The sequence below is a fragment of the Bufo bufo genome, chromosome 1 (genome assembly GCF_905171765.1).
Source record: "Bufo bufo chromosome 1, aBufBuf1.1, whole genome shotgun sequence".
In the NCBI taxonomy this organism is placed as follows: domain Eukaryota; kingdom Metazoa; phylum Chordata; class Amphibia; order Anura; family Bufonidae; genus Bufo; species Bufo bufo.
In genome coordinates this window covers 318,481,094-318,496,260 of record NC_053389.1, presented here as the reverse complement: position 1 = coordinate 318,496,260, position 15,167 = coordinate 318,481,094, and positions in this window count along the sequence as shown.

Here is a 15,167-nt window from a genome sequence, read left to right as displayed (position 1 = left end):
TAATATCACATAGGTGGTTTTCCAATAGCAGCCATGGATGTCATGTCCCTATAGAGGCCAATTTGGCCAATTTAGAGAAATCATCACAGAGACAGACGAGGAGAGTGAAGGAGACCAGTGGCAGGGGTCAGGAATGAAAATTTCAGAAGGCAAATTTATTTCAAAGTTGTTTATAGGGACTCTAATTATGATGACCATTTTTAAGTGGTTGCCCAGGCTAACAATATTGATGACCTATTCTCAGAATGGGTCATCAATATCAGATCGTTGGAGGTCTGACACCCGACACCACCATCGATCAGCAGGGCCGTATTTACAGCAAGACACATGAGGGCACAGGCCTAGAGCATCAGGGGGGATGGAGCGACACTTCACAGAGAAAACTTAGGATTAATGTTAATTCTATCACCTTAGTCCTGCTTCTCATGTCTCCTTTTCACTAACTTTTGTTTATTGTAGCTAAAAGTCAGGAGATTTAACCCTCACACTGCTTTCCAGTAATAGTAATCTCTTCAAGAAGGCAGTGTAAAAGTTAAATCTCCTGACTTGGTGCAGTTAACAAAAGTAAATGATAAGGAGGCATCAGATCAGTCAGATGAGGAGAAAGGTGAAGCCAGTATATGACCCATATGTGCATTGCCAACTAGCAGAGAAGATTTCTCTACCTGTCACAGAGCAGTCCATTCCTTAATCCACTGTCATGGTCTCTCCCGTGACAGGGGTCAGAAGATCTAAGAGACTGGCTGCACGTGATGTGATCTGACAGCCTCTTTGGTTTCACTTGTTTCTGTGTGTAGCTTAAGTGGTCATTCTAACTCCTCTATTTAGTCTGGTCTCACCCATCATGCTATGCAGTTGATAGCTCCCTTCTGGTTGTGGAAGTGCTGGTGTTTGGTTCTCCACTGAGTTCCTGCTCGTCCGCGTACTTTGGAGTTAAGTGTCTTTTTCCTATTTCTAGTTTGTTGTATTCCCCTATCTTTTGGTATGTGGTCTGAAGGAGTCTCCTGTTCCTTTAGCTGGGAAGGAACAGGTCAATTTTTGTCCTGACACTATTTACAGGGAATAACTGAGACATGGCTGGATGATAGCTATGACTGGGCAGTTAATGTACAAGGTTACAGTCTGTTTAGAAAGGATCGTCAAAACCGGAGAGGGGGAGGGGTCTGCCTTTATATAAAGTCCTGTCTAAAGCCCACAGTCCGAGAAGATATAAGTGAGGGACATGAACACGTGGAGTCACTGTGGGTAGAGATACATGGAGCTAAAAACAACAATAAATTACTAATAGGAGTTTACTATAAACCACCAAATATACCAGAGTCCACAGAAAATCTACTACTAAACGAGATAGACGAGACGGCAAATCATAATGAGGTGGTTATTATGGGGGACTTCAACTACCCAGATATAGACTGGGAAACTGAAACTTGTATATCTCATAAAGGAAACAGGTTCGTGGCAATAACCAAAGACAATTACCTCTCCCAACTGGTTCAGGACCCGACTAGAGGGACGGCCATACTGGACTTAGTATTAACCAATAGACCTGACAGAACAACAGACGTGCAGGTTGGGGGACACCTGGGAAATAGTGACCATAAAGTAATAACCTTCCAATTATCATTCAAAAGAGCGTTTCTACAGGGAGGAACAAAAATACCAAACTTCAAAAAAGCTAAATTTAGCCAACTAAGAGAGGCCATAGGCCAAACTAACTGGGACAAAGTCCTCACAAATACAGACACAAAATGGGATATCTTTAAAAACATCCTAAAAACTCATTGTGAGAGGTACATACCGTATGGTAATAAAAGGTTAAGGAACAAAAAGAAACCAATGTGGATAAATAGAACTGTAAAGAAAGCAATAAATGACAAAAAAGAAAGCATATAAAACACTAAAACAGGAGGGTTGCACGGAAGCACTGAAAAACTATAAGGAAAAAAATAGAACATGTAAAAAACAAATAAAAGCGGCCAAACTAGAGACCGAGAGATTAATTGCCAAAGAGAGTAAAACTAACCCTAAAATGTTCTTCAATTATATAAATGTTAAAAAGTATAAATCTGAAGGTGTTGGCCCTTTAAAGAGTAATGAGGGGGGAGTCGCAGAGAGCGACGAGGAGAAAGCAAAGCTGTTAAATATTTTTTTCTCCAATGTATTCACTGAGGAAAATAAACTGTCAGATGACATGCAGAATGCAAAAATAAATTCCCCATTAAAAGTGTCCTGTCTGACCCAGGAAGAAGTACATCAGCGACTTAAAAAGATTAAAATAGACAAATCGCCAGGACCGGATGACATACACCCCCGTATCCTAAAGGAATTAAGTAATGTCATAGCCAGACCCTTATTTCTGATATTTGCAGACTCTATACTGACAGGGAATGTCCCACAGGATTGGCGCGTGGCATATGTGGTGCCAATATTCAAAAAGGGGCCAAAAACAGAGCCTGGAAACCAGGGCCGGTACAAGGCAGGGGCCGAAGGAGCGGGTGCCCTGGGCGCTACCATTTGCGGACAGGAGGGGGGCGCAGGTGAAGTGCCAGCAGTGTACAGCTTCACTGTACCACATTAGCCAAGCGCCACTTGCTGTGCTTGCTGTGCTGAGTGCGCTCCTGCACCCGCCTACACCGTCCACACCAGCCATGTCAGCGCTGCTCCTTCTCTCCCCCTATGAATTTTGTGCCGACTGCGCTCCTGGCTCGGGCTCCCTTTCCTCCTTTCTTCCCCGGGGGGGGGGGGGGGGGGGGATTGGACTGAGATGATCATAATTTTTTTAATAAAAAAAAGCAGTTTAAAGAAATGATTTTGTGTTATTTTAAGCTTGCCTTTTCTGTAAAAAAAAAAAAAACATTAATTGCAGCTTCACTGTGCCATCACATGCAGCCACTCTGTGCCCACCAACCGTAGCCACTGTGCCATCAATTGTCGCCACTATGCCCATCATGCAGCCACTGTGCCACCTAACGCAGCCACTGTGCCATCACATGCAGCCACTGTGCCAACACACTCAGCCACTGTGCCATCAATTGTCGCCACTGTGCCATCACATGCAGCCCCTGTGCCATCACATGCAGCCCCTGTGCCATCACACGCAGCCACTGTGCCATCACACACAGCCACTGTGCCAACACACGCAGCCACTGTGCCACTCGTCAATTTTCGCCACTTTGCCCATCAAACGCAGCCACTGTGCCGATCAAACGCAGCCACTCTGCTCATCAAACGCAGCCACTGTACCCATCAAACGCAGCCACTGTACCCATTAAACGCAGCCACTGTACCCATTAAACGCAGCCACTCTGCCCCTCAAACACAGCCACTGTGCCCATCAAACACAGCCACTGTGCCCATCAATTGTTGCCAGTTTGCCCCACTGTGCCCATCAATTGCCGCCAGCGTGCTGCCAGTTTGCCTGATCAATTGCCACCAGTATGCCGGGGGATGGGGGCCGGGCGCAGTTTGCCATCTTCGCCCTGGGCACCAAATGGCCTTGTCCCAGCCCTGCTGGAAACTATAGGCCGGTAAGTTTAACATCTGTTGTGGGTAAACTGTTTGAAGGTTTTCTGAGAGATGCTATATTAGAGCATCTCAACGGAAATAAGCAAATAACGCCATATCAGCATGGCTTCGTGAGGGATCGGTCATGTCAGACTAATTTAATCAGTTTCTATGAGGAGGTAAGTTCTAGACTTGACAGCGGCGAATCAATGGATGTCGTATATCTGGACTTCTCCAAAGCATTCGACACTGTACCACATAAAAGGTTAGTATATAAAATGAGAATGCTCGGACTGGGAGAAAACATCTGTATGTGGGTAAGTAACTGGCTGAGTGATAGAAAACAGAGGGTGGTTATTAACGGTGCACACTCAGATTGGGTCACTGTCACTAGTGGAGTACCTCAGGGGTCAGTATTGGGCCCTATTCTCTTCAATATATTTATTAATGATCTTGTAGAAGGCTTGCATAGTAAAGTATCAATTTTCGCAGATGACACTAAACTGTGTAAAGTAATTTACACTGATGAGGACAGTATACTACTACAGAGGGATCTGGATAGATTGGAGGCTTGGGCAGATAAGTGGCAGATGAGGTTTAACACTGACAAATGTAAAGTTATGCACATGGGAAGGAAAAATGCAAGTCACCCGTACATACTAAATGGTAAAACACTTGGTAACACTGACATGGAAAAGGATCTAGGAATTTTAATAAACAGCAAACTAAGCAGCAAAAACCAGTGTCAGGCAGCTGCTGCCAAGGCCAACAAGATAATGGGTTGCATCAGAAGGGGCATAGATTCCCGTGATAAGAACATAGTCCTACCACTTTACAAATCGCTAGTCAGACCACACATGGAGTACTGTGTATAGTTCTGGGCTCCTGTAAACAAGGCAGACATAGCAGAGCTAGAGAGGGTTCAGAGGAGGGCAACTAAAGTAATAACTGGAATGGGGCAACTACAGTACCCTGAAAGATTATCAAAATTAGGGTTATTCACTTTAGAAAAAAGACGACTGAGGGGAGATCTAATTAATATGTATAAATATATCAGGGGTCAGTACAGAGATCTATCCCATCAACTATTTATCCCCAGGACTGTGACTGTGACGAGGGGACATCCTCTGCGTCTGGAGGAAAGAAGGTTTGTACACAAACATAGAAGAGGATTCTTTACGGTAAGAGCATTGAGACTATGGAACTCTCTGCCTGAGGAGGTGGTGATGGTGAGTACAATAAAGGAATTCAAGAGGGGCCTGGACGTATTTCTGGAGCTTAATAATATTACAGGCTATAGCTACTAGAGATGGGTCGTTGATCCAGGGAGTTATTCTGATTGCCTGATTGGAGTCGGGAAGGAATTTTTTATTCCCCTAAAGTGGAGAAAATTGGCTTCTACCTCACAGGGTTTTTTGCCTTCCTCTGGATCAACTTGCAGGATAACAGGCCGAACTGGATGGACAAATGTCTTTTTTCGGCCTTATGTACTATGTTACTATGTTACTTTATGGTCAGATAGGGCTCTATGTTCTGGCATATGAACATTCCTACCATCGAGGTCTGTTCATACTGCTAGTAGTCAGGGCTCGGTTTAGGGATTTACTAGGTGGTGACCTTTCCCCTTTGCCTAGTACCTTTTCCCTTCCCTCCTGTGTTCGGTGTGGAGTTTTCTACCCACACCGCACCGTGACATCCACACACTGACAGCAAAGTAGTAAAGTTCTTCAGTATAACTAAAAAAAAAAAAAAAAGTAGGGTCCACAGAATAAAGGTAGCCATACACCTCGTATGAGTTACGGCTCATTTAGATAAGTCATGTTAAGGAGAATCTGTCACCAGTGTGCTCCCTATCCAGCTGTTTGCATAGACACGTAGCTGTGGTTCACGTGTTTTCACACTCTTTTTCTTTTGTTGATCTGAGGCTCTGTTCCTGAGTTATAATACATTTTCTTAATATGCAACAAGGGCGTCACTATTGCTCTTGCATCACCAAAGCTCCCCTCCTTTCTTTGACCAGACACTGTTTTGTCGCTGCCTGGCCCTGTCAATCAGAGCCAGGAAGGGACTGGCCACAGAAAGGAGTTAAGCTTGGGTGCAACAAGAGCAATTGTGATGCCCTCGTTGCACCAAAGGCCCAATTGGCTTATTAAGAAAATGCATCATAATTTGGGAACAGAACCTTGCATCAACAAAAAACTGTGTTTTAATCAGGTTAACTACAGCTATGTATTTATGCAAACAGTTGGACAGGGAGGTCACTGGTGACAGATTCCTTTTACCGTAAATTTGTTGTGTTAAAGCCTGTGAACAGGGACGACCACTCACAGATTATGTCCACGTCTGTTTTTCACTTCAGGGAAAGTATTTTAAGGGAAAATCATTTTATGTAGCTATTGTATATCCTTAAGTCAACAGGTAACTTTAGCTGAACTAATAGGGGGGGTGAGCATTAAATGTGCCTTGGGGAGATCAAATTCTAAATACAGTGCTGCCAATCAGCTGTTTGAAGTGGTCGCGGTGCTTGTGCGAGTGCTGCGTCCTCTTCAATGTTTAACTGCCATACCATAAAAAATGGTGCAAAAATACCACTAATCAAAATGTAAGGGTGCGAGTGAAATGTGCCCCAATTCTGGCTTCATTTTTTAAACTGTCACACATTCTCTGCATCATATTTATTATTTGTTTTAGACATGGTAAGTGGCTTGCTTGACAAAGGGGCGTGGTTTAATGTGAAAGGGGAGTGGCTTAACAGGAAAGGGACGTAGCTAAAGATGCCAAACGTTCAGGTAAGTTATGCTAACCAGTAAGTGGTGTGCACCAAATTTACCATCCAGCATCAACTGTCTAGGCAAAGTTTACAGTGTCTAAATATTAGCCAGGATTAGTAAATCTGTGCCAATGTGTGTAGTGCGGTTGAAACGGCACAATTGACTTTGAAGTAACATTATTCAAAATTGTGTTTGGAACCAGTGTAATAAGAACAATCTAATTTCCAACCTTTAGAGCAATATACATGTTTGTGTTCCCGTGTTTCTTGTGATTTTCCTCTGCTATGTATAGACTAAATATGATATTTCAATATGGAAAATCATCTTGTATGACGGCACATATCCTACCCTCCTTTCCCTTGCATTGTCCATTATTTTCTCAGATGAAAACACGTCACAGTTAATTTACTTTATTACAGTCACAGTAATTTTTTTTTGTGTGCATTGTATATCATCTGACTGGCCACTAGGGGGCTCTTGAAGCTCATGATATTCCTCAGCTGCTTTCCACATTCCTTCATCTTAGTTTCATATTGGTTTTACTCAATGAAACTTAATTGACCATTTAAAGTGAGAGCTGATGATAATTAAAAATTAAAACTTGAATTCAGCATTTTTTATGCAGAGCTAAAATGATTGAATGATAAAAAAATGAATTATGATTTATAATTGCACCAAAACTCTATAACATATTATTAAAACATTATTACTTTTTTTGGCTCTAGAAAAATCATTATGGCCATATCCTTACAGTCATAATAACTGTGATAGCATAATATTTTTGCACATAGCAGTTATACACCACTTCTTGTAATACAGTGGCTACTGAGGAGCAGTGTCGGACTGGGGTGCTTAGGGCCCGCCAGTAAAATTTATTTTGGGGGCCCACAGTACGAATTCATTCAAATATAATAAATAATCTAACAAGTTTTTTATATGAACATAGGCTGGTTCAGGTGCTGTACAATGAATATATGTATGTAGTCCAGTAAGTCTACTGTGTTATTTGCCAATTGTGCAGGGGGTGGATGACTAGAGGCCCACCTTGCTCAGAGGCCCACCGGGGGGATTCACCTATACCCCTGTGAGCCAGTCCAGGCCTGCTGAGGAGCCTATTACAACTACCCCCTTTGTAGGGTGATAGGAAATGAAGTGTGCACCCCAGAAGTTCCAAATGTATGACAGATATTGTGAATTCAGATTGTAGGGGTGATGGGGAGGAGAGCTCAGGTTAGACTGCTTACTCTGTCCCTCAGGCAAATGTACACTTCCATGCGCTTTATAATGTTAGTATCAGTTACGCAAGGAGGAACAGACCAAATGTAGAGGTAAGTGAAGGAGATGCGAATAGCAACTAATCCAGTTCCAACTTATTTTTTTCTCTAGAGGACTGCCTAAAAAGAAAGCAGCAATCAAACTAATGAAAATAAAGCTTAAATGGGTTTTCTGGGAATAAAATGTGGATAACCTATCCTCGGGATAGGTACTTAATATCTGCTTGCTGAGGGTCCGTCTCTTGGCAGCTGTCATCTGAGCACTGTGGCCTCCCCACAGCATACTCTATATAGCGGCTGTTTGGTATTGCAGGCCCATTCACTTGAATGGGACTGAGCTGTACATAGGCAATGGGACCAATGAATGCAACATCACTGGCATAGGAAGAGTCATCAACTTTCAAGGGATAGTTAGAGGTGTTGGGATTCGGACCCCTACCAAAACAGGGGTAAGGTGTATTCAACTCATAGAGGACTGCTTAAACTAAGGGTCCAATGTAGCCATATGTGCCGTATCTGCAACCGAATCCTATTATCTAATTACAACCGCATTGTTTCTTCAGTCTTCAGGGGTAATGGCCAAAGGGTTTTGTGGCAGTTACCAGTGAAGACAGAAGAAGGAATGCTGTTTTGAGGGTTACCACGAGGTTGTAATTAGTTAATAGAATGCATCTGCGGCTTGTATGGCCGCACGGTACTTGGCCGCAGCGGCTGCATCCCAAGCACAGTACAACTTCTGGTCACCCTTTCTCAAACATATTAGCTGTGTCCGCAGAACTATTTAAAGGGCCTATGAACCACATTTATTTCCTATCTACAGGACAGCTGATAAATGTATGAGCGCTGGGGTACTGACTGTTGGGACCCCCACCAATCATGAGAATATTGGTCTCCATGTTCCCTGTGTAAATATCTGCCTGACTGCATGACTTACAGGTACATGACCATATATGAGAACATAGCAGAAGCTGAATGGTCGGGTTCACACAGAAGATGAATAGAAGTATCATTCTGCATGTCTGTCTGAGGTTTATGACAGAGAATTCTGTTAATGCTATGGATCCTGATATATGCATGGTCTATCTGACTCAGAGCTGCAATTCATTTCTCTCTGCATGTCCATTGCTGATGTAGAAAAGCAGTGGCTTCTTGTATTAGTAACTCCTTGATGCCTCTGGGACCTCTCTAGTCATATATTTTCATATTCTTTTAATGTGGCTCGAGAATCTGACAGCATATTAAAGCAACTTGATGCAGAATCTGCCACGGATGCGAGTATAAACTCTTAAATGTATTCTGGATGTTACTGGTGTTTTTGTGGATTAAGGATTTAGGCAAGTCAGAATATGATCCATTACTAATATAAAAGTGAAGCAGTCTCTGTGTAAAGATGAATTATTGTTATTGAAGGGCATCTGTCAGCAGATGTGTCCCTATGAAACTGTCTGACCTGTTACATGTGAGCTTGGCAGCTGAAGGCATCTGTGTTGGTCCCATATGTGCCCACATTGCTGAGAAAAATCAAGTTATAATATATGCAAACGAGCCTCTTGGAGCAATGGTGGCATTACTGTTACACCTGGAGCCTTCAGGTTCTCTGTAACTGGTGCACCCTCTCCACCTTGATTGGCAGGGCCAGGCGTTATGACCTTTTCACTGCCTGGCCCTGTTAATCAAAAAGCACAGTAACTGCAGAGAGTAGAACCTCTAAGAGTAAAGGCAACGGCTCCTTTGCTCCTAGAGGCTTCTTTGCATATACTATTGGGGTTATTTATCAAACTGGTGTAAAGTAGAACTGGCCTAGTTGCCCATAGCAACCAATCATATTCCACCTTTCATTTTTGACAGATCCTCTGGAAAATGAAAAGTTGAATTTGATTGGTTGCTACGGGCAACTAAGCCAGTTCTACTTTACACCAGTTTGATAAATGACATATATATTTAAAATATACAAAGAAGGAGCATATATTAAAACATAATTTTTCTCACCAATGCAGGCACATATGAACATGGGACCAACACAGATTTCTTCAGCTGCCAAGTGATCATACAACAGGTCAGCCAATTTCATAGGTAAAAAAATCTGCTGACAGATGCCCTTGAAGGGTCCTTTTACCCTGGATCATTTTAATCATCCTCACCTAGCAGGTTCATGTTATATGGAGGTGTTACCCAAAGCCAATCTACCTATCTCCATTTTGATAGAGAGAATGCAATCTGCTTCCATCTATAAAAACATTTAAGAACTGCTTCTTCTACTGACCTTAAATTTGGGACTAGGAAGCTTTGTCATTCAGTTTTACACTTTGATGAACTTTCGTGACCCTCTCCAGAGGTAATGGTTCAGATAACTCCTTTTTAGTGTCATTGGTGCCATGTGGGCAGGGTTTGTTTGCCTCTCCTTGCACACAAATATGGTGCATGGAAATCTTGCAGCTAGATGAGTCCTCCTAAATCTTCTTAATATTTAGTGGTCTATGATGAAACACACATTGGGGAGATTTATGAATAATAGGTATATTGGAGAAGTTACCCATAGCAAGCAAGCACATGGAATGTACAGACTGCAATTGGCAACTACTCCTCTTTAACATTACAATACATTTCATACATTTCAAAATACTTTATATACAGTACAGACCAAAAGTTTGGACACACCTTCTCATTCAAAGAGTTTTCTTTATTTTCATGACTATGAAGGCATCAAAACTATGAATTAACACATGTGGAATTATATACATAACAAACAAGTGTGAAACAACTGAAAATATGTCATATTCTAGGTTCTTCAAAGTAGCCACCTTTTGCTTTGATTACTGCTTTGCACACTCTTGGCATTCTCTTGATGAGCTTCAAGAGGTAGTCCCCTGAAATGGTATTCCAACAGTCTTGAAGGAGTTCCCAGAGATGCTTAGCACTTGTTGGCCCTTTTGCCTTCACTCTGCGGTCCAGCTCACCCCAAACCATCTCGATTGGGTTCAGGTCCGGTGACTGTGGAGGCCAGGTCATCTGGCGCAGCACCCCATCACTCTCCTTCATGGTCAAATAGCCCTTACTTTCAACGTTTTCCCAATTTTTCGGCTGACTGACTGACCTTCATTTCTTAAAGTAACGATGGCCACTCGTATTTCTTTACTGAGCTGCTTTTTTCTTGCCATAATACAAATTCTAACAGTCTATTCAGTAGGACTATCAGCTGTGTATCCACCTGACTTCTCCTCAACGCAACTGATGGTCCCAACCCCATTTATAAGGCAAGAAATCCCACTTATTAAACCTGACAGGGCACACCTGTGAAGTGAAAACTATTTCAGGGGACTACCTCTTGAAGCTCATCAAGAGAATGCCAAGAGTGTGCAAAGCAGTAATCAAAGCAAAAGGTGGCTACTTTGAAAAACCTAGAATATGACATATTTTCAGTTGTTTCACACTTGTTTGTTATGTATATAATTCCACATGTGTTAATTCATAGATTTGATGCCTTCAGTGTGAATCTACAATTTTCATAGTCATGAAAATAAAGAAAACTCTTTGAATGAGAAGGTGTGTCCAAACTTTTGGTCTGTACTGTACATAGTTGTGAACACATCCAGGGACATTTAAGAACCCAGGTCCTCCAAGCCCCACCCTGAACTGCACAGTCCCATTCCCATCACAAACTGCCCACTTTGTGATAAATATGGTCAAACCCTATTTTTACTCTGCTCCATTCCTTCCCTATGTATATCTAGAAACTAAACAAAAAGTTAAAAATTAATCCTTTATGAAAATGAACAATGATAGTTGACCCTCCTCTTCCATTGAGTTCTGCATGATGATTGTATGTTCATCCAATCAGCATGCAGCTCTCACCATAGTGTTAGATTTTGACAAAGTTATGGACATATTATCAGGGATGGAGAAGTTGCACGTGGACCTCAGAGCCTCAGGTATGCCAAAGACACCAGTATTGCAGATGGTAGGGAAGCCCTGTTACAGATTTTGCATTGGGGTCCAGAAAGCTCATGTAACACTTCAGCTTAATGTCAACCTGCCCAGGTTAGGATGATGAAGATGACTTAGTAAGTGTCCCTTACCAACCATGTGGGCCAGTAAGAAGTTTAGAAACATTTCCCTTTAAACCAACCTCTAAAACATAAAATCCAAACTCCACAAACTTTCATAATCAAAGCACACAAAGAATGACAAATTTTATCTTGAAATGACGGGTGTTTTATGGTTCCACCTGCTTTCTGCTTGAAATCTGAAGATGTCAATAAATCCTCCATAACTCCCCCAGTCCTGTGAAGGCAACACAGGATGCATCTGTATTCAAAACAACTAGGCCGCAAATCACTTTTTATCGTACATTACACCACATGCAGATGAACTGGGTTTAATCTATTTTCCCTTGACTTCTTAAAGTACTGCTAAGCAGTGGTTCTCAGCTGAGGAAAGATGATGAAGGATTTTGGTTCTTGGATAGTTATTTCATTTTTCCCCCATACTTTTAACAAGTTATCTTCATTCGAATCATAGTGTCAGCACTTTACGCCTTCATGTGCAGATTAGCAACATCTGGACAAGACCCTCTGGTGCTTTCCCTATAAGCAGGCAAAGTTGACTGGAACATATGTCTGCTCTTCTGAGTAAGATGCCAAAGGATGAATTCCTTCCCCGGAGCTATATCAGAACAGCCTTTCATTTCTTCATCCCACCATTTTTCTTATTATAGGATGATTGCTATACACACAGGTAGTCAGGGGAACAAGACAGTATGTATTAAATTAGCTAATCCCTAGCACATACTGTCAAGAAGGGCCTCCATAAAAAATGTATTTCTCTAGCAATTGAAGCTCTAACTGAACACAAATGAAAACGCAGCATGCTAATAAGATATATTAAATGCCCACCTTCAGACTTAGCAACCAGGGAGGGAGAGAGGACATGGCACTCAGACTGATGCAAATGATTAGAGGCCTGTATCACTTATTATTGCATCTGTCAGCTACTATTTTAACACAATAAGACCCTTAGGATATCAATTAGGGTACATCAAACAGTAACCATGATTGATGGTGGTGGGGACAGCATATGTTCAATTTGTCAATTGTTGTGTCACATCAAGCTATTTTTTTTAATTCTCCATTTGTATCTCCTGTGCAAACAGGGCTCGTTTCCCATCAATTATGATAAAAATTGATACAGTGCCTATTAGAATTTGGTATATAGTCACTTCCTGATTTACACTGCATGTGTGCATGATATTATCAGCAGGAAAAAAAAATAGCAGCAAATTAAAATCCAAGCCAATAAAAGCCATTGTCAAAGGTCTTGGCTAGAAAGGCAACATATGCAGCATTCTGATAAGTTTGTGAAAATGAATGAAATTTGTATATAGTACCACATTTATATGTCAGGAGCCTGTAGGCACAGGTTGTCTGTTGCTTTTGACTTTGCCTATGAGGGCATCCTTCCCACAGACCACCAGACATAGACTCCCTGTGCCTATAGGTAAATCTGGCCCTAACTATATATGCATGGATTTAGGTACAAAATTATATGCCAAATATACAGTTACAGGGGTTTCTCGGATTTGTGTAAATGTAACGATGATATATGAAAGTGATCACAATATTAGAGAATGGATAAGTTTATTGGGGAAAACTGCCTTTTTCTGTTAGAGTGCAGACTGATTATTTGTTTGTTATTTTTACCGGATTTCCCCTTTGAAACGCTTTACAAAATATGTCGTATATGTCAGCTTGCACCATCTAGTATGTTTCACAAGGTCAAAATGAGTCGGAGCAAATAGATTTTTTCATCCAAATATCTTGTACGTTTTTGTAATAAGTCTATATCTGTCACTGATCTAGCAGGATTTATCAAATTTAGCCTGACAGTCCTGGGAAATTAGATAAGTTGGACTTTTGTATCATTACTGTAATGGCATATCCTTCAGTAGTAGCAAAGCTGGAAGTATATACACAGCGAGTCTGCAGGGGAAGTGCTGTGAGGAGGAGGGGATTGGTAGTAGATATGCTCCCTGGTGCCATGTAGTGACTGGATGGCATGGCACACCCTCGGGATAGGTCAATAGTATCTGATTGATCGGGATCTGAGAATCGGGACCCCCGCTGATCAATTGTTTGAGAAGGCAGCAGCACTCTGCTTTTCCTAGGCCAAGTGACGACACGCTCATTGGTCATGTGGACTAGGAGCAGATCAGCCTCATAGAAGTGATTGGGGCTGAGCTATGATACCAAGCACAGCCGCTATACAATGTACAGCGCTGTTCATGGTAAGCACAGGAGCACCGATGCCTTCTCAAAGAGCTGATTAGCGGGGTCCGGGGTGTCTGACCCCCAACGATTAGATACTAATGACCTATCCAGAGGATAGGTCATCAGTATTTAAGTCTCAGAAAACCTATTTAATGCTCTGTTTTACTTAATAACCATACCATAAGTTAGCTGTCACACTACGTTTTTCAGTTTGTGCTTTTTGGTAAAAAATAAAATAAAACATCAAAAACATCAGCCTTATGCCGCATTTGTTTTATTGTGGCTAATGTAACATAGAGAATGTTTTAGCACATTTTTTTTGCAAGCCATGCATTTTTGGCAAAAAAAAGTATGTAGCACCTCTGAAGTCACTTCCTCTCTAGATTAGTATTAAAAAAGCCATTATAGAAAAAACACAATGTAAAAACACCATAACAACCAACCACGCACAGATAAACACTATTAACTATAAAAATGAAAAGCAAGTGAAGAAAAGGGACACTTAAAAAAATGCATACTGCATTTACGGGTACTTTCACACTTGCGGCAGAGGATCCTGGCAGGCAGTTCCGTCGCTGGATCCGTCAAAACGCATGCAAACTGATGGCATTTGTCAGACGGATCAGGATCCTGATCTATATGACAAATGCATTGAAATGCCGGATCCGTCTCTCCGGTGTTATCCGGAAAAACTGATCTGGCATTTATTTTTTTCACATTTTTTGCGGTCTGAGCCTGCGCAGACCTCAATGACGGATCTGTTTTGCCGGAACACTCGGGGCCCGATCCAGCATTAATGCATTTCAATGGGAAAAAATGCCGGATCCGGCATTCCAGCAAGTGTTCTGGAATTTTGGACGGAGATAAAACCACAGCATGCTGCGGAATTATCTCCGTCCTGAAAAGGCAAAAAGACTGAACTGAAGACATCTTGATGCATCCTGAACGGATTGCTCTCCATTCAGAATGCATTAGGATAAAACTGATCAGTTCTTTTCCGGTATTGAGCCCTTAGGACGGAACTCAATGCCGGAAAAGAATAAGGCTAGTGTGAAAGTACCCTAATTCCTATAAACTGAAAACCAACATCTGGAGGCGTTTTTTTTTATACTGGCCAAAATACTGACATGTAAAAATGTTCAATGTTCCATTGATTTGAACTGAAAATCCGCTGCCATTTTGCAGCATGTGAATTCATCCTAACCTCCCTAGAATACCCTCAACTGATAAGTGATAACAGGCACCTTGTCACTACACCCCTACTAAGGTACAGTTACATGTTCAGGTGATCTGATGCCATTTTGGAAGCCAGGAGTGAAATAAAAAAGGAGAAGTTGTATTTGTCCTTTCTCTCC